At 40.3% G+C, this 19,991-nt stretch overlaps 1 long non-coding RNA gene across 1 annotated transcript; it reads left to right on the plus strand.

Moving 5' to 3' along the window:
- Positions 1-2,452: 2,452 nt before the first annotated feature.
- LOC115340835 lies at positions 2,453-19,910 on the plus strand. The gene is made up of 3 exons (XR_003923206.2): positions 2,453-2,679; positions 15,604-15,651; positions 19,752-19,910. It is a non-coding gene; the product is annotated as an uncharacterized LOC115340835 (long non-coding RNA).
- The last annotated feature ends 81 nt before the right edge of the window (positions 19,911-19,991 follow it).

A 19,991-nucleotide genomic window follows, 5' to 3' on the forward strand; every position in this document is an offset into this window, starting at 1 on the left:
TGAGAATATCTTGGTGAATGTGGAACCAATTTTTGAGAGCTCGTCTCCCTTCACACCAAATTCCAAGCTTCTAGATTTACATGCCTGTCAAGTGGTTTTTTGCCATTGAAATTTCTTAGGATAGATAAGATAAGTGTTACTAAAATTTAAGAGTGGGTGAAACACATGGAATGAAATCCTGGCTTAGCTGAAATCAATAGCAAAACTCTCATTGCCACTATTTCACCTTTTCTGTTTAGTGTCACACTGAAGAGGGCAGTGACCTACTGGCCTGCAGGAGATCATAATGCCCCAAAAAGCAACAGAGATATTTATTTTCAACTTCAGAGAGAGCAACAATGTTTGTAGCATTGCTGGCTACAGATCAGATGTATTTCTATCCAGGGGGAATTATACAGTTAACCAGTAAATCATTTGGCTCACTCGCTTTAATTATACTAGGTGACTGTGATATTTTATTTTATTGGGCTTTCTAGTTTTGCTGTAGTCCACATTTTAAAACAAGTTGGTTGAACCTGAAGTCATTCCTAATTTTAAGGTTTCCAGGCACTGTGTTTTTCGTGTTGCAACCACAGCGCAGATGTAATTATAATCTGCCTTGTAACAGCACCTGCCTAAGTGGAACAGTTAGTTATTTACTAACACTGCAGGAGGGACTCCAGATTGAAGGAGATCAGCTGTGTCTCTGAGCTTATGGGTAGCCCAGTACTAAAACATGAGTCCGGATTTACTGTGGCTGAACATGATACAGCCCACCCTTTGTTCTGTATAACAAGGCAAAGGCTTTTTGTTCAAATGAGGCAAACCCATTTTTGAAGCAAATACATGTTCCAAAATAGAAAGTGATAGTTTAAAATCACAATTTATTTATTATCTTAAGTCATTATCAAAAGCTTCTACCTTTCCCTTGGAACATTTGACAAGCAGAACTACTGCTGCCTTAAATTCTGCTGTAAAATTGTATTATGAGACTCCGATACTGGTCCAACCAAGAGTGCTTGTATTGTAGCCTTTTGGAACAAAGCTTTTTATAAAGTCATGCTCTGAAATCTACATATGGAAACCAACAGACTTTGTATCAGACGTTGTATGTGCAAAATATTGTTCTTAATAGTTTTATGTGACACCAAACTACCATTTTTTTCCTGTTTCCTGTGTCATTGCTGCAGTATCAGCTCTATCATTCAACGTCAGATTTTTGTATCTATACCACCAGATGGTGAAACAAGAATTTTGCTGGAGATTCCTGTTCTTTGTAGTGGAAAATTTCAACTTTTTGGCATATATCAGAAATTGTTTAGTTGCAAATGATGCTTGGGTACCTCCATCTCTGTTCTTGCTCTATGGACTCTCATGATGCACTGTAGAGGTAGTAAGAGCTACCTGAGGTGGCCCAGGCTCCAGAAAAGTGTGGGACTACCTCTGCATAATGTGCTGTAAAGCTTCATTTACTCCTACATTAATCTTGCTCGGGTACTTCTATGCTGTCCTACAATATATGCCTGCTTTCTTATCTGTTGCGTGGTAGAGGCAAACGTGGTGATAGAGATTCCAGCCCAAACAAGAGTGGCAGCATGAGGTGTCTGACTACAGTTCTTATAATGTGCTGCAGTGGCATTTCCAAAGAGAAAAACCACTGGTTCAGTTTTTTTAAAAAAGCCTCGGGGTAGAGGGTTTGGAAAGCTTTTCCTTTGAAACTTGAGATCCCTAGGTGGAGATCCAGGGTTTTCTAAGCAAAGGAAAATCCTTCTTTCTCTCTCGTTTTTTCAAACAAGAACCCCAAAAGAGAACAGCTTAAAGGAATTATTGTATGAAAAGTAATGAAAGCAAAATATACATCAATAATCAACAAAATAAGTATTTTATAAATAATTTGTGGTAGGAAATAGTTAGGAAAGGCAAATTCTGCAAAATGGTGACTGGGTGCATTATTGTTCACATTCCCACACTTATTGTCTACATTCCCACATTACTGTCACCTCCTCGAAGACTTCTTTTCCACTGATGATAAAGGATTAAGTAATATTTTTTTTGCCTTTTAAAAGCAGAATTGTAAAGTGTATTCTGCTATATGTCTTCCTACACTTCCTTGGTATTGAAGTTATAGCCCTTATTAGCAAGTTACCTTTAACTTGATGAGTCATCTTGTGGAGTCAGAATTGAGTCATTTAAACCCTTTGTCCCTCCAGCAGTATGATCTTTACTGATGGTTATGAAATAAGGCTCATAATTAGGAGCTGGTCAGGAATTTCCTGACAAAATAATTTTGCCAGGAAACAATTAATTGACCTTGAAGTTATGAGGGTATGAACTGGTTTCTTCAGAAAAGATTTCTTGGGTTCAGTCTGGGATTCCTAAGCAAGACATAGTTGGCTACTCCTAAGCGGTCTCCTTCCCTCCTGCAGCTATGTCCATTTTGTATGAGGGATCACAATTTTGTGCAGTGGTTAGGGTATTCCTTGTCAATCAGTGGGCTATTGTAAATACACCAGTTTTTTTCTTTTTTTCCCTTTTACCATTTCTTCCTCAGTGCCACACAAACTGATTTTGAGCTATCATGGATTCGTGCCAGTGTGGAAAGGGATCTTTTTTAATGGGGAAAATCTTTCTGAGATTGGAAGAACAGTCCAAACCTTTTGCTTTGATCCCAAGGTTCGACCATCCACGTCAGCTTCACAGGTATGGGACACTTCATTTTTCAAATGGGGAGTAGGCAGCTCCCCGATGCACCCATTTTGTTACAAAACCCTTCACCTTTACATGTTGCTTACATATGGTAGCTTAAGTTGTGTGAAGCTGTAGATATCTATAGGAATATTCAGAGAATAGTTCACAACTCAATGGAGGTAAAGACAGCAGAATCTAGCATTCGATTTGCCAAATATTCTGGACAGAAGCCAGAAGTCCATTTACATATAAATATATAATTTATAATGTGGAAATGCTTCAAGGCCTTGCATGCAAATGCTTTGGATTTTTCTGAAAAAAAAAAAAAAAAAAAGTAGAAGAAGAAGAAGAAGTTTCTTTTCATCCTCTTGTCTTTTGTTTCAATTAAATCATGTTTCATTGTTGCATGCATTACAATAAATTAAGAGGGCAACCTTTTCTCTCTTTGCATACAACTGGCATATAAATGACACTTCCTGCATGACATAAAACTCAGATAATTGTTTTATAATTAATTTACCTAAATTAATTTAATAGAGAAAAAAATGCATGATTTTATTATAAATGTGTCCAATTCATTTAGAGAAAATAAACAGAATATAGATTCTAACTCCAGTCTTTTTCTTCAAAACACCATTGCTCCTGAAGAGATTAGATGTTGGGTTTTTTTAGCTACTGAATTTTTTTTTCTCATTACTGTTTCTGAGTGTCAGTGCATTCTGGAAGTTGGCTGGATCAAAAGAGATGAATATAAAAAAATTAGATCTGAGAAAATGTTTGAAAATATTTTCAATATTTTTAATTTTTTAACCAAAACTTTGTTTATTGTTTATTTTCAGCTGCTGTTCTAGTGTATTTAGTTTTCTGGCAGTACTAATGACAAATAACTAATTCATCTGAGGAAAACAAATTCTGGCTTTGGAGCAAGATCTTCTGATCGCAGGAATTTGTTTTTCAGACTATGGAACTGAATATCGAATGTGGAGATGTTTTACAATAAATCATGTTGTAGTCATTTATTCAAAACCAAAACTCATTCAGCAAATACTTTGATGAATTGATACACAACAAAACTGTTTTGCTGATGGATCAACCCCAACTAGGAAAAAACATCCCGACAGCTTCCTGCCATTTCTACAAATTAAAAAATAAAAGACCTTCTCATGGGCACATAGGTCTCTTGAATGTATGGGTAAAGAAACGACAGATTTTAGAAGAATGGACGCTAAGAAGAAAAGGAGCATTTATGCAGATTAAGTAGCTGGGGGGAAATACAGTATTGCCTATTTGGCTAAGAAAATATGTGCCTTTTATGAGAAATAAGTACTTGACCATAAATGCAGGTACCTGGGAAGGAATCTTGAGAAATACATTTTCCTGGCATAGATTGTGAAAGCAGACAATACAGAGATAAAGGAAACCTGATCAAAGAGAACCTGGGCTTGGAATGTGGAAATCCATGGGAGTGGATGAAAAATTGCTCAAAGAAAATTAGAAAATAAAATAAAAATAAAAGTAATGCAAGGCTTTGAATACTAACAATGTGTTAAACTGTTAAGAAAGAATAGAGCACACAAAATAACACATTTGGAATAAATACATTTTTGAGAAGGATAATAAACACCTTATTTTCCACATGGCAGTAATAGTAAAGGTGGTAATCAGCACACTTAGATTCAGAATGGACAAACAGCTTATTGAATAGACCAAGTGTTGCCAGGAACAGTAGCACTGTGCCATTAAAGGATGCTTCAGCTGCGGCTAAAGGAGCCAGCCTAACATAAGCAGTTTGCTGGTGCAGCTCTTTCTGGATGTGGTACCTGCTTGCTTGCTACATAATCACTGGACCAACAAGAAGTTACGAATTGGTGTGAGTAAGGAGAATGTTGCAAAACCAATGGTCTCAGAGAATAATCTTCTGTCCTGATCAGCAGTGGTTTATTTTTAAATTAAATGGAAGCTAAATAAAAACAGGTGCTTAAGTAAGGTTTCTCTACTGTTTAAGACATTAAGGAACCCAATTAGTGGAGTCAGCTGGATTGAAAAGTTTAGTGTCTTGAATATGGATGAGCTCTGGAATATTTTGAAGTCAAAACAGCAAAATCCTCTAAAAATTTGAAGGAGAGAAGTGTAGAAAGGATATCAGGTCCAAATACATTGAAAGCAAAAAAGACTTAAAAAGGACATAAGGAATAAACAGCAAACCCACAGGGAATGGAAAAAGGTATTGATAAAGAAAGCAAGCTACTTGAAAGGTGAAAAACTGTGGGGAAAGAGAGACAACTACCTTAAATCAGACCAGATTAGGCATTGTAGATAAAATAAAAACAAATAAACAAATCCCTGATTAAGTTTGCTAATGATATATCAAACTGAGTGGGGAAGTGGACACTTCGGAAGGGAGAGCCACCCAGCAGGAAGACCTGGATAGGCTGGAAGAGTGGGCTAACAAGAACCTTATGAAGTCCAACAAGGACAAGTACACCTGGGAAAACATAATCCAGGAGTGCAGCACAGCCGGGGAGCAGCTCTGCGGAAAGGGACCTGGGGATCCTGGTGGACAACAAGCTCAATATGAGTGAACAGTGTGCTGCTGCAGCAAAGAAAGCCAGCAGGATGCTGGGTTGCATCAGCAAGGACATCACCAGCAGAGATAAAGAAGTCATTATCCCACTCTAGTCAGCACTTGTCAGGTGTATTGGCTTTGTGTGGCAAGGTTTTGGTAGCAGGGCGGGGGCATTACAAGGGTGGCTTCTCTGAGAAGCTGCTGGAAGCTTCCCCTGTGTCCGACAGAGCCAATACCAGCCGGCTCTAAGACGGACCCACCGCCGGCCAAGGCCGAGCCAATCAGTGATAGTGGTAGCACCTCTGTGATAACATATTTAAGAAGGAAAAAAAAGTTGCTGGGACAGACAGAAACACCAGCTGGAGAGAGGAGTGAGATCATGTAAGAGAAACCACCCTGCAGACACCAAGGTCAGCGAAGAAGGAGGGGGAGGAGATGCTCCAGGTGCCAGAGCAGAGATTCCCCTGCAGTCCATGGTGAGGCAGGTTGTCCCCCTGCAGCCCAGGGAGGTCCACGGTGGAGCAGATATCCACCTGCAGCCCGTGGAGGACCCCACACCAGAGGAGGTGGGTGCCTGAAGGAGGCTGTGACCCTGTGGAAAGCCGGCACTGGAGCAGGTTCCTGGCAGGACCTGCGGATCTGTGGAGAGAGGAGCCCATGCTGGAGCAGGTTTTCTGGCAGGAGTTGTGACCCCGTGGGGGACCCACGCTGGAGCAGTCTGTGCCTGAAGAACTGCAGCCCGTGGCAAGGACCCACATTGGAGAAGTTCGTGGAGGACTGTCTCCTGTTGGAGGGACCCCATGCTGGAGCAGGGGAAGAGTGTGATGAGTCCTGCCCCTGAGGAGGATGAAGCGGCAGAGATAACATGTGATGAACTGACCGTAAACCCCATTCCTCATCCCCCTGCGCTGCTGCGGGGGGTAGGTAGAGAATCCAGGAGTGAAGTTGTGACTGGGAAGAGCGGAGGGGTGGAGGGAAGGTGTTCTGAGGTTTGGTTTTATTTCTTATTACCCTACTCTGGTTGATTGGTAATAAATTGAGTTAATTTTCCCCAAGTTGAGTCTGTTTTGCCCATGACGGTAATTGGTGAGTGATCTCTTCCTGTCCTTATCTTGACCCACGAGCCCTTTGCTATATTTTCTCTCCTCTGTCCAGCTGAGGAGGGGGCAGTGATAGAACGGCTTTGGTGGGCACCTGGCATTCAGCCAGGGTCAACCCACCACATCAGGTCACACCTGGAATAGTGTGTTCAGTTTTGGTCCCCGCTATGCAAAAAAGATGTGGACAGGCTGGAGAGGGTCCAGAAAAGGGCCACGAAGATGATCAAAGGACTGGGAAGCCTGCCATATGACGAAAGGCTGAGAGAACTGGGTTTGTTCAGCCTTGAGAAAAGAAGGCTTAGGGGAGACCTTATCACCATGTTTCAGGATTTAAAGGGTGGCTACAAAGAAGATGGAGACTCCCTTTTTACAAGGAGTCACATGGAAAAGATGAGAGGTAATGGGTACAAGTTACTCCTGGGAGATTCCAATTGGACACAAGAAGAAAATTTTTCACAGTGAGAACAATCAGCCATTGGAATAATCTCCCCATGGAAGTGATGGATTCCCCAACGTTGGACACTTTTAAGATTCAGCCAGACAGGGTGCTGAGCCATCTTGTCTAGACCGTGTGCCAAGAAAGGTTGGACCAGATGATCCTTGAGGTCTTTCCAACCTGGTATTCTACGATTCTATGAAATAGCAGAAGATTTATTGGTAGTAAATCTAACAAAGGAACAATGAAGGAAGCCATACTTCTGTGTGGGGGGTGGGGGTTAACATTTAGCTATGGCTTAAAAGCAAAAAGAATTTTTTTTTTTTCCAGTTTTTGCCAAGGGTGAAGATGTTGAACAATGATTTGTCTTGCTAGACTAATCAAGATATCCAAGGGAAAAGAAGAAAATCTGAAATCTCCACATTTGAGATAGGATCAAAATCCAAAAAGTTTAATATCATCAAGCATAGGGAGAAAACGTGCACATAATCATCAATGCCACATGAAATAATCAGTGTTTGTTAGCTGTTATATTTATAAATTATTTAAAAGGGTGGAGAGTATGACTGGAGAATAAGAACTATAAACCTATATTAAGAAAGGAGAAAAAGTGATCTGGACAATTACAGGTTCATGAGTTTTACCTCAACAGTGCATATACTTTGGAATACATTTGGAAGGAAAGTATAAACAAAGATATGAAACTAAGTGAGCTAAAATGCAACTTGTATTTACCAGAACTAGCTTGATATCGTTATCCAGTAAAATAACTGACTTAACTAGGAAGTAAGGTAGGTCAAATCTGGTTGGACTTCAGTAGGGCATCTAATGTAGTGCTCCACTGGAATTTACTAATTGCACTAGAGAGGATGGGGATTAGCAGGGAACTTATAAAATAGGTAAAGAGCTGACTGAGGGCAAGATAATCATGCAATGGCTTGTGCTTAAAGGGGATCATCAGGCTGGAAGGAGATACTCTGAAGTCTTGAGGGATCATTAGGGACTGATTAAGGAGACCTAATCAATTGTCATGACCGTCATGGGCTAGAGTGTAAGTTTACAGCTTAAGTGCAGAAGCTATTTCTCTGAACACACTTGCCCCTCAGTACCCCATGATAAATAGCAGGTGGCTCCTCTCTTTCACTAAAGGTAGGAGGGTGCACGTGGGCAGTTGCTGCACAGTAAATGATGTGTTCTGGCTTTCCCTCTGGTAACCAGTTCCTCTGCCGATACCTTTCCTTAATAGCTTTAGTAATGACAAAGGCATAAAAAGTGGCATTGTGGTAATGAGACAAAATTGGAGGTTTTGTCAATGTGGAGAGGATCGAAGCATAATGCAGGAAGATCTGTGTTACCTAGAGGACTGAAATAGTAGAAAAGAGCTGTAACTCAATAGCAAAATGTGCAAGGTCAATCACTTAGAGGGGCAACTAGAAAGAACTTCTCTGATAAGCTCAGTGGCAGGAAATGGCAGAGGAAGAGAGGAGCCAAGGTACCCTCATCAGTTTCAGGATACATCTGAGCCATCCTAGGGATGCTTCCGAGAAGGTGGTAAGCCTGGTCCCCAGATATATCAGCTAAGACTCATGTCTCAGCCTAAAGATATTAATATGAGCATACAGAGAGTTTTTTGCAGTTCCGATCACCTATATTAAGGCAGGTGAATTCAAACTGGAAAAATGGTTGTTGGGGGAAAGGGTGGGTTGTTTTTATAAGAAGAGATTAGAAGATCTTGGTGTGTTTACCTCATGGGGAAAAAGGACTGGGAGACAACATGTTACTGTCTAGCAGGGGAATGAAAAAACAGCAAGTGAAAACTCTTTCGGAATATGACAAAGCTGGTTAAAGGCTAACAGTTATGAGCAGACCAGGCCATACATGAAGGTAGAACTGGGAATGAAAGGTTGTCAGATAATTACAAAATAAAGTCTTGAAATTTCCAGGAACTTGAGAGTCCTCATGGAAGTATAAGAGTTTAAAAAAAAAAAAAAAAAAAAAGTTTTATTTTAAAAAAGTTTTAAAGATTTTTAAAATGTCTTTGAGCTTTAAAAATCACTTTATATGACATGGTTCTCAGTCATAGCACTTGGTAAGACCTGATGAATTGGTAAGATGCCTTACAGACTTATAGAGGGCTTTTTAGCACTGACTAAATGAAGAGGAGAGAATGGTTTGGCTTGATAGTCACAAGGTCTTGTGCAGAGTTTTTGTTGGTTTGTTATGTTGGATCTCAACCCTGATATCCATTCCTGTTCACTGAAATACTTGGCAATGGCCTACAGTTAATTGTGTTAAAAGTGCTGTGCTTAGTGTAGAAGGGCTAAAGGACATGCTGAAATAGTTTGCAGAATTAAGACCACAGAGAAGTCTGGGCTGTTATTTTAGTTTTCCTTAACGATCTATTTTTTGTGGTAATTTTGTTCTGCCCTGTCATTTTAAGATGCATACCAGAATATTTTAATGCTGTATTTTTATATGGTGCATTTGAATTTGTTGTTGTTGTTGTTTACAGAATTCAGCATGAAAGTCAGGAAGATATAAGTCCTCTGTGTGGTGTGACCGTAGTTCTTTTCAGTTTCTGGCAGCACTGGCAAATCTGCTCCTTTAATTATGAGCAGATTAAGTGTGTTGGACCTTTATCTTCAAGTGATAATATATAGATATTCTTGCTGTGTAATTAGTGAAGGTAAATCTTTGTCCACTTTAGGTGTATTATTCAATGGAAATTATTATTCTGAATTTTTAATGCTTCTAGCCTTACAGTGAATGAAGGCCATACCGACTTCCAACTGTAGCCAGAAGAAAAAATCCCGTTAAGTGATACAGTGGATCCATAGTCCTCTGAACCTATCAATAACTTGTAATATTTAACATTTGGAAATACATTTCTTTCCTTTCATCTCAAGGTTAGTGCCAAAAAATCCTTGATGACTTCGGGTGAAAGCTGCACAACTGCAATGAGAAGTTAAATGTGGGATTTGAAGAAAACAAAAATGAAATGCATTTTCATGGTTACTAGCCATGAAATATCAATGAGATCTCATGGATAATACAAGATTTCAGTGGGAGTAACCTGTGCTGAAAGGCAATTGCAGTGGAGGAGGGTGCATGTAGTTAAATAGTTGGAGACTTCAAGGTGTCTAATTATACCATAGAACATAGTGATAAGTTTCAGAAATTGGAGCACTGACATGTAAAAATTTAAAAAACCCTCACATTTGAAACACTGGAAATTACATGCAAACAATAGGTCACATTGCATAGGGGCTGAGAATGTGGCTTTCAGCAGGCAAGAGCAGCAAGACTAAAACCATGCAGTGCTCCCTAGGTAAAAGTATATAGTGGCCTTCCATGTGAATCAGTCTGAAGTTGCAGAGATGCCCCTGTGTCTTAGGTAAGTGTAGCATAGACCAAGAGGTTACGGGACAGCGGGAACTGCAGGAGAGGCACAATTTACAATAATAAGTCATTTGATAGAATGGAATGCTGGTAAGTGATAGGAGGAATTAGGTTTGTTGATGTAGGAAATGAGTTATTTGGAAAGATCCTTTAACTGGAAAATGTTGCTTTTCAGCAAAAATTGGAGAAGTTAAAAATGTGTAGTTGTAAAATTTCAGGGGGTTTGTGTAACTCAATCTCCTCTTCAGATGTCTAAGTTGGCATCTAGTCTGCTGAATTCAGTTATCAAAATTGTGCCTAGATTTTGGAAGTCACATAGAGCACCACTTCTGAAATAAACACCTAAATTACTGCTAAATTACAGCTACTATATTTAGGGTAGTAAGGATGCAGTGGACATCAGAAAAGACTCCAAACGGACAGAAGCGGGTGCCTTTCAAAGTCACTAGAGAAATCTTACTGGCCTGTCTCATCAAGAGGCTAGGAAAGTTGGGCCCTTGGAGGATATCTGAGCTGAAGAGCTTTGGGAAAAAGAAGAGGTGGGAGGTGACAAACAGCAGATCTCGACCTGGCATGAGGCCAGATAGAGCAGGACAGAAATGGCGGTGGGCTGGGCTGAAGAGCTCTGGTGCAGCACGGGTGCATTGCAAAAGCACCAGGCGCTGCGGAGGACTGTTTTCACCCACCCTTCGACCCAGGACTGCATCTCCCAGCCACCCTAAATCCCTGCTCACACCTTGCCCTCTCTGCTGTCAGAAACAAGGTAGCTACACTCTCATCCATCTGCAAGAAGCATTGCACTCCGCAGCCTCTGGGGATGCCTGCCAACTAGAAGCGGGTGACATTCACTGACCCCAAGTTTTTCTAACAAAGTGAGTATTTACATTCATTGCCCTTAATGCACGAAACTATTTTAAGCTTCAATGTGAATAAAGCTATTTTTGCTAGATGTGTGGAGTGTTTGCCATTATTCTCTGTACCTCGTCACATTTGGTGCGTAAAAATACTCTCAGTGGAAATAACTGGATCAAAACCAATGAGGAAACTACACACATACTCCAAACACCTGCATATCAGAAAAATTTAACAGTGCCAGCACCAAATAGTTCTGGTTTATCTCAGAAGAATGTTTGCAGCTAATCCTCTCTTGTGGACATAGATAAACATACTGCAGCTAATACATACTTATCATAATTCAGTGGAGACATTTCAGAGTGCACCACTTAACTGCTTTTCAATTTCTTTTCCTGTTTTGTCATTATCATTGTTGGGTTTTTTTAAAAAATCATTTACAGGTGATTGTTTGGCTCTGTCTTGCAACTGCACCCACAGTGTACTTCAACTTTCTTTTCCTCTCACTGCTGCTTCTCTTTGGATAGAAATCTACAGAGCCGTGGGAGAGGTTCGTGTAGAGCACCTAGCTGCGTTACAGGTTTTGCAGGGCCTGCACCAGCAATGCTAGAGAGTCACTTTGGTGTTTGAAACTTAACTTGCAGGTATGTGACCTATATTTATTCTTCTGTAGGACAGTCGGGTTTTTTAGTCAGATTTCATTTCCTGAGTATTATATTTTAATTCAGACCAATGAAATGCTATTTATTCTTTGCCTTTCTTATAGATGTAATATCAAGTCCAAATCCAGAGTTGGTATAGATCAAGGCAGATCTACCAATGTACTGGTTTGCACTAGCTGGGCCAGTACTTTCCTGTCCTTGTGTTCCTGCTGTAACTTCAGCCATGCTTTTCATCAATTCTCCCTCTTAAGATGGTATTCTTCTCCTGCATGTCTCTCCTGAATTTCTGTTCCCCAGAATTCAGCTTGTCCTAAATGTTGTTGATTCTCTCTCTGCTCATGTATCTTGTCTCCCAGACTTTCCATCTGCTCAGTCATGCAGTTGTACTCTCAATGATATGAAGCTTCTGCTGTGAGGAACAGATATTTTGTCTCCTGCATCTTCCTCAGAAGCATATTGTAAGAGGGTTAATGCAGACCTCCAGGTAGGTAGGTAGGTAGGACAAAAGGCTGAATTTTTATGCCATTCCCCCAATGGGCCAAGCAGTGCAATTGCAGAAGTGGATAAAAAAGAGTGTGTTTGCCAACAAGAGTTGCCTACTTGAGTTTCCTCATCATCTGGAGACTTCTCTGAGACATAATTGTCCCACTATGCTTCCACAGTGTCTTTCCTCCTTGCATTGAACAAGCTCTTACATGCAATACAGAGACTTTTCCTTATCTGTGTGTTCTTTGGGACTATTCTGGAGTTCCGAAGTTGGAAAGACAAAGCAATAAAAACGGGCATTCATTGTTCAGTGTAGCAAACTTCTGATCTGAGAAGAAAAAGTTATTCATTTCACTTCCATAATGTGGAGCTCTCTGGTCTAGTCTGTCTCCACTGCCATTGTTTATCTCACGTGCTTCAGAATGAGTGCAGACTGTTATTAATCTTTGATACCATCTTTTGAGCTAAGAGCATATTTGCAACCTAGGGGTGTGCAGGGTGATAGACCAGCTAGTCCTTGCCACCAGGTAAGTGTTACTACCATGCAGCCAGTGTTTTGAAGTTGCAGCAGGATAGAGTTCCCTTTCACTTGTTTCACCAAAGGTCATGAGGGTGTAGCTTGCAGGAAAAGAGGGAGAGTGTTAATTTGTCACAGTACTTCAACCATCTCCAAAAGAACTGTACCTCACCGTTTCCTCAGCCCATCTTTCCCTGCTCATGCCTACCAGAAATCGGTAGTTTGCCTCTTTGCAAACTCCTTCTACTGATTGGCCTGACCTTTGCATATTTACTCAGGTGTCTCTATCTTCAAAGTTTGCTACACAATCTAGCCCAATGTGTGCTGCATGTGAAGCCAGGAATTAAATGGAAGCTTTTGTGTATTCTTCTTTGAAACCTGTGCATTTGGGAGAATGGGAATCTACCTTGTATATAAATATGTTCAGTCTGTGCTTTTCAATGATTGTCTGTAATAGCTCGGCAGTGCAACTGAACTTCAAAACCTCCACTTTCTTTGTGAGATGCATTCCTCACACCAAATAAACATTTTTCTGCTAATATTTTGGTTCCCAGGGTAGTTTGATAGCCATTATTCTTTTGGGGTGTGGACAGAAAGCATGACAATGTGAAGCATGGTTATGAGCTGAATAAGCAGGGACTGGTTTTGCCAACTAGGAATGATATAGCAGTGTAATCGTACACTCTGATAAGAGCAGTATATACCTGGTTGTCTAAAAATTGACAGTGGTTAAACATCTCATGTGCTAGGACCTTATAGGCTTTCCTGGTTTTCTGGTACTCTTGTTTATTGTCTCTATCTTCCTTTTGCCTTTTGATTTACAATTCTAGTATAAAATCTTTCAGAATGGAGATTATATGTTTCTACAGTGGTTGGCAACTGATCCCATTCATAGCTGGAATTCTACTCAATAAAAATAAAGACTATACTTTAGATGCTGGTGGGTATTCCTTCTCACAGATAGGCATAGCATGTAATATTTGAGAGAGGGCATGTATATATGATTTTGCATATAAAGTGGGTTTGAATCATTCATAGGCTTTAGGGAAGTGCCTATAAGCCTATTTCACCACCATGGTAGCCCCGGAGCAAATACAATGCTAATACTCCTGCTTAGTGATTTTAAATAGTTTGTAAGCTGCTGTAAAAAATGTGTTGTCAAACTCTGCAACTAATTTACTTCTTCCAGTCTATAAAACAAGGAAAGGAAACATCTGTTTAAATGGGAATGTAATGGCAGTGGGGATTATACTTTTCTTGTCTCTGTTGTTGTTCATTGTGTTTAATCGGTTTAAACATACAAAAATGAATGTCACTGATTAATAAGTAGTAATATTTATTAGAGCTTGAGACCCTGTACAAGCCTGTGTAGATGAACATTTTTGTGACACTGCTGGCATTTCTGAAATAAATTGAGCAGATGTGGGAACATTCCAGACATTGCTGAAGACATAGTTCACTCCACATGGATGAAGTTACGGCAGAGTTAGCACAGATGACTGGAGCTATCAACACAACTTCTTTGTCCATAAATTCTCTGCAAAAAGGGTTAACATGTTGCAAAAGGCATATCCTGCATGGGAATTTTCATATTCTTCTGTGTGATTCATTTATTTATATGTGCTCCTTGTCTGCCTCTCAGATTATTCAGCCCGTGGTACGCCAGAATAAATGCTTTAGAAAGGTCAGCCCTGCTTGCAGGGAGCCAGCCACACTGTCCTCCGAACTCACAAAACCCAAAGACCATTTCTTGCGTGCGCTTTATAATGGCCCTGAAGAAAATGCACTAGAACAGCACTCAGCGGAGTGTGAAAAACACTAAAGACTTCTACCCTGGCCATTGTTTACTGAGAAATGCCAGTCTGGTGCTCTAGCACAGCTTGGGCCGAGGGGCCTTTCCTTGTCTGCTCTATTCTACTTGGTTTCTATGGGTTTTTTCATTTATAAGCTAAGACAATCCAAGGTTAAGCTGTTGCTGACAGAAAATAAATAAATAATTTGATATGAATGTTTCGACATAATCAAGTGAGATGAACAAAAATACTGGGGGCATGTTCTATTGATCATTTCTTACTTGGGAGCGTGTGGCACTCTGTTACTGAGCCTTGAGGACCCTGGAAGCAAAAGGGCCAAGCCATGAGTGTTACTTTACAGGTTTAGATACAGATTGGTATCTGGATGATGTAGACATGTATGAATAAAATAGCGTACGAAAGCTTTTTATTGATTCAAGCACTTCAGCGGTATGTGTAAGAGCGCCTAGAAGAAAGTTCAGGAGCAATCTCAGTAGAACAAGGAACAGAGAAACATCTCAAGAAAAAAACAACAGTTTGTTGGTGCCCAAAGTAAAATACACTAGAGTGCAAGGAGAGGAATGTCAAAGACATACTTAAACCAAAACAATAAATAAAAAGGGGGGGGGGGAACGAAGCATTTGAGGAGATGTCCAGTAAATAGCAATGAGCAATCAGTATAAATAGCTGGCAGCAGTTTGTGCTAGAGCTCCTTGAAGCATGAACAGAAACTTTTGCAGGATCTAGGCCTTAGAGTGACATGTAGGGCTGGGATCCTCCAGAGACATGGTCCATTGTAGCTCAGGGTAGAGTCTCTCTACTGACTGTGCAATAGTGCATGTACATTTCATGTGGTAATTATTAGAAACAGAAGCAAATCCAGGTGCATTCATGTTTTTGGTCTCCACATAGAAAATTGATCATAGTTCCTTTCAATTTGCCTCGGGTAGCTGGAGAGGGCAACCAGAGCTCTGTAAGATTGCATAAATGGGTCAAAGTTAGCGTATTTAATTTCTAATTTCCTAAACTATTTTTTTGTCTCTAACTAACATTTTCTCTTAATCAAATCTGTGTGCTCCACTGTTCCTATTACTTGATTTGTGAAGTGTTATTCCTCTTCCACAGTGACTGACAGAACAAATCAATGGTGGAGCATGTCCAGTGGGTGGTGAGGTAAACAATGAGTAACACGCTAATGGTAAACTCTCAGTGAAACATCAGGACATTAAATTTAAGACTTAAATCTACACAGGTCACACCCAGGAGCCTAATTAACATTTTTGTGAAAAATAAATATCAGCTAAGAGGTACGGCTGGATTTTCGCAAATTTGTATTTTCTGAATGAGGACTCAGGTGGCATTTCTTGGGGTTAAAATCATTTTCTAAGGCCAGCATCTCTTTTGGGCTAAGCAGAAAAAGGCAGCTTAACAGCCCTTTAAAACATGGATTATGTAGTTTGTTTTTATTTTTTAAATATTTATATGCATTTTAATCAGTCTTCTGGAAAGTCTAAGGCAGGTGCTATATTGTTAACCTCATAATGTCCAGCAGCCACCCTTGGTCAATGGGTGAAATTCAAAGTTGAAGGGATTTACATTGAAAAGAAAATATTTTTTCCTTGAAGACTCACCAACTTATGCAATTTTAAAATATTGTCTCATCAACTGGGAAAGGAGAAACGAATGCGTCCTTTTAAATATGTCCTATTCACATGAGTAATGAAATGAAATACAAAGTTCAGCACATGCAGTGCCTCATCAGGAGATGAATGAGCCTTTTTTTAATGTCTCTGAAAGGCAACCATCACTTTTACAAGACCAAGTAATGGATGGGCTTAAAAGTCCTGTGTGCAGGCTATTTGTAATACTTGAACAATGTCAGTCAGAAAGATTTGAACCAGTGGGAAATGATTCCATTGGTTTTCTAGCTTTGATCACAAGAGGGAGTATTTGCAAGTAATCTTTCCTTGTAAAAACAAAAATTCTGCTTAACTGTGCAAGCGGTGGATTTGGGCAATTAACTGTTTTCTGCAATGCACCAGCAGCATCCATATCAAACTTGCAACAAGTGTGAATTTTTTCTTTGTCTGTTTGTGGAAGTGTGTATGATGAGGAGACCTTCAGAAATTTCATACAGATTGTATACCAATCATGGTGAACTGTTTTAGAGGAAGAAATTGTAGTCTAACACTGACCCAGATTACCGTGGCATAAATTCTTTGTTAATGTATCAAAGGAATAAATAAATCTTTCTTCTACTTGTAACTTTCTGCTGAAAAGAGATTGGCCTTTCCATAAAGGAAGTTTTAATTTCTATTAGTTATAATCTTTAATTATAATTTTTTGGAAGATAGAATGTCAAGGAAAGGAACATGTAGAGTGTAAAAATTTAAAAAGGCAGTTTTGGACTAGTGTGATTTAAAGGTCACAGTTTAAAGCCATCTGCAAGTTCATAACAGCAACAAAAAAGTCCTTATTCATTACCAGTGACATGACTTGCAGCTGTGTTTGGTGCTAATCAGTTATCTTACTCTAAATAAAGGGAAGACAACCTGGCTGGTAGAATTAAAATTTAAAAAAGGAATATTGGCATAGTTTGATACATGTTCTATCCAATCCTTGAAACTAAGCCATGAATTAGTGAAGGTTTGTAACTTTACTGCAAATTAAGAAGAATTTTTGCCCCCTTTTTGACCTATAAGCAGAATTTGACCCAGAGAGGGCTATACTGCTCATGCAGTGGGAGGGCAATGACACTGAGGGGGAAGGAGGGGGGAGCCCATGTTATTGTAGGAATAGAGAATTGCTTGAGATTTCAAAGGAAAATGGCAGCAGGCTTTGTAATTCCCAAACTGCTCGGTTGAACTTTTCCTTATATAAAATTGTTACAGAACTATTTGGGGATCAGAGGAGCATGGAGCAAGGGAAGAAGGATTTGCTTTAAAGCCACACTGTCAGGTAGAGTTATGCTCTATATAAATGTGATTTTTCTGAAGACTGCTAGATCAATAGAAAATTTCCGTGAAATCAAATGTGGAATATTATTCCACTGAAAAAAACCCTTTTGTTTGTATTTAACCATTCCACCACAGCATCTGCAACCCAAAGAAAGTGGCTTTGTTCAAACTCCTCAGTGCAAATTTTTCTGGCCTTCTGTGAGAGCGATTAATCATTTTGCAGTAAGGAGAGCTGCTCTTTGTGGTCAACATGTACTTTTCCTGACCGCACGGAGGTGTTTTGATGATGGTTGGCAGAGCAGCATGTCAGGATCTTGCTTACTGACATTGGTGATAGGTGGCAACGTATCAGAGCCAGTGGGAATGTCTGAGCAGCCAAATTATGAAGGAGTGGAAAATGCCAAGCCAATGCTCAGAGGTGTGAGCAAGGATGGTGCCTCTCTGCCCTTCCTCTCCAAACTGCCACGCACTCCTGCCAGCTCTGCAAAGCACTTGCAAAGCCTGCACTCTTGAGGATGGCGCGTGTCGACAGGCAGGGGAGAGGAAAGGAGGCGGCATTGGCTCGCCATGGCCCCATGCACTCCCCCATCCTTGCACTTGGAAGGAGGCATTGCTGCTCTCTAACAAAGACAAATTTAAACTGGAGAGCTTGAAGTGAGTTTTAATAGCTCTGGGTTTGTTCATTATTGCACATAGGTTTATCGTTTCATCCCCTACTCTGTGTCAGTAGCCATTCTCCTTAATGCCTGGAATAAGCACCAAAATAGCTGTTCTGGAGCCAGCCTCTACCTACCCTGTCCCTCTGACCTGTATTCTTCTTGATGGTACCACCTCATGGAGAAAAGGGGATAGGACGGCGTCCATTCCTGCCAAGTGGAAGTGTCCATGTCTTGGGGTGACCGCTAGGAAATGAACCTATTTCATAGCCCCAGGAGCCAAGATGCAGTGATTTTTTGGCTTTAACTACACCAGGGAAGCTTTCAGGCAATGAGTTAAGAGGGTTTCCACAAAATCACCATTTTTTTCCCAACTGTTATTTGGTTTCCTCCAGTTCCCATGCCTGATTTCTAAACTGCTTCCTCTTTAAAAGCTACACGTTCCCTTCGTCCCAGAGTTGCCCTTAAGAACAGGAGCACAGAGGAAGAGAATATCCCTTCAGCTTGATGTGAATTGCAAAGCAGGGCTCTCTCTTTCCATTCTTAAACACGAAGGGTGGTACGAGTAGCAATGCTGACAGTGTACATTTGCAGATGCCACCATATGGGTCTTGAAAAACTAGTTGCACCGATGATTCCCTGCACATGTAGGAGACAGTTTGCATTGTTGGCATCGTCCCTGCACAGAAACAAGCACAGCTTAGCAAAGCTAAGCAGATGGCACTAGATCTGGTGCCAGGGAAGCACTGAATTAAAGGTTATACCCACCAGGTTTGATGCGGTGCCAGTTTGAATTGGTACAGAAGCTTCGGCCCACCTGCTTATTGGCCCCGTGACATCTGGCATCTTTTTTTTTTTTTTTCCCCTTGGACTAAGCTAAATACAGCAAGGAAAAATGTCATTTTTAAAAGCTAGTTACCAATAAATGGGATTAAAATTCTCTAAGAAAAAAGAAAGCTATACAAATACATCCTGTTTAACACTGCTATATTAGAGATTTTGGGACAGCTTTGGGAAGATTATATCGTGGAAAATAAGGGTCTGGGTAAAACCATATTTTATGGAACCACTTAATGGTCAGGGCGGCATACTAATGAACACACATAGCTGTTAGGAGTTTACGGCTATCAGCAGCCTGCACATAACGGCTCACTGTCTCAGACTGTCACCGTACATATGTTGTCACTCAGAGCAGGAGAGATATTTTATGCTACGCCACCTGAGTGTGGCCAGTGTAGGTGCCTAACGATGCAACACACCCTGCTAAACTTACTGCCCTGATCCACTTAGGTTTCTCCCTCACTCATTTCTGTTTTCCTACATGTTGCACCATTCACCTTGTGAAGATTATTATTATTTTTTTAAACCAGTCCCTCCTTCCTCTCCACACGTTCACATGCTGTATACACAAATATGCTGCCATGGGGACTGTGCTTGTTGCAGAGACTAAAACTGTTTATATGTCTTCTCCATTAGGGATTTAATCCTTGCTCCCTTGGTGTGAAATGAAAGCATGCAGCTGTATGGCACTCTGGAGATGATTACCATTAGAGCTAAGCCTGAGTTTATACACACCATGAGCCAGATTAATCAACAATTTATTGACTCAAAATTGAATCCATACAGCATTGTTTTTGACTTTTTTTTTTTTTTTTTTAAGGAAGAACTCTGGCTGCCTGAATAATTTTGGTGGAGAATTGTCAGAAAATCATTGAACCAGATTTATTAAATATCTGAAAAATAGTGACAGGCATTGTGTGGTTTCTAAGGTTCCATCACAGAATGGCAGGGAAGTCGATTTGCTTATAAACTGTAGACATGCATTTTGAAATCGTCAGTGCTGGTTTAGAGTCTTCATTACAAAAAGAAAGAATAAATGATCAGCTTTGGAAACTGCCTT

The sequence above is a fragment of the Aquila chrysaetos genome, chromosome 4 (assembly GCF_900496995.4).
Source record: "Aquila chrysaetos chrysaetos chromosome 4, bAquChr1.4, whole genome shotgun sequence".
Taxonomy (NCBI): Eukaryota; Metazoa; Chordata; class Aves; order Accipitriformes; family Accipitridae; genus Aquila; species Aquila chrysaetos.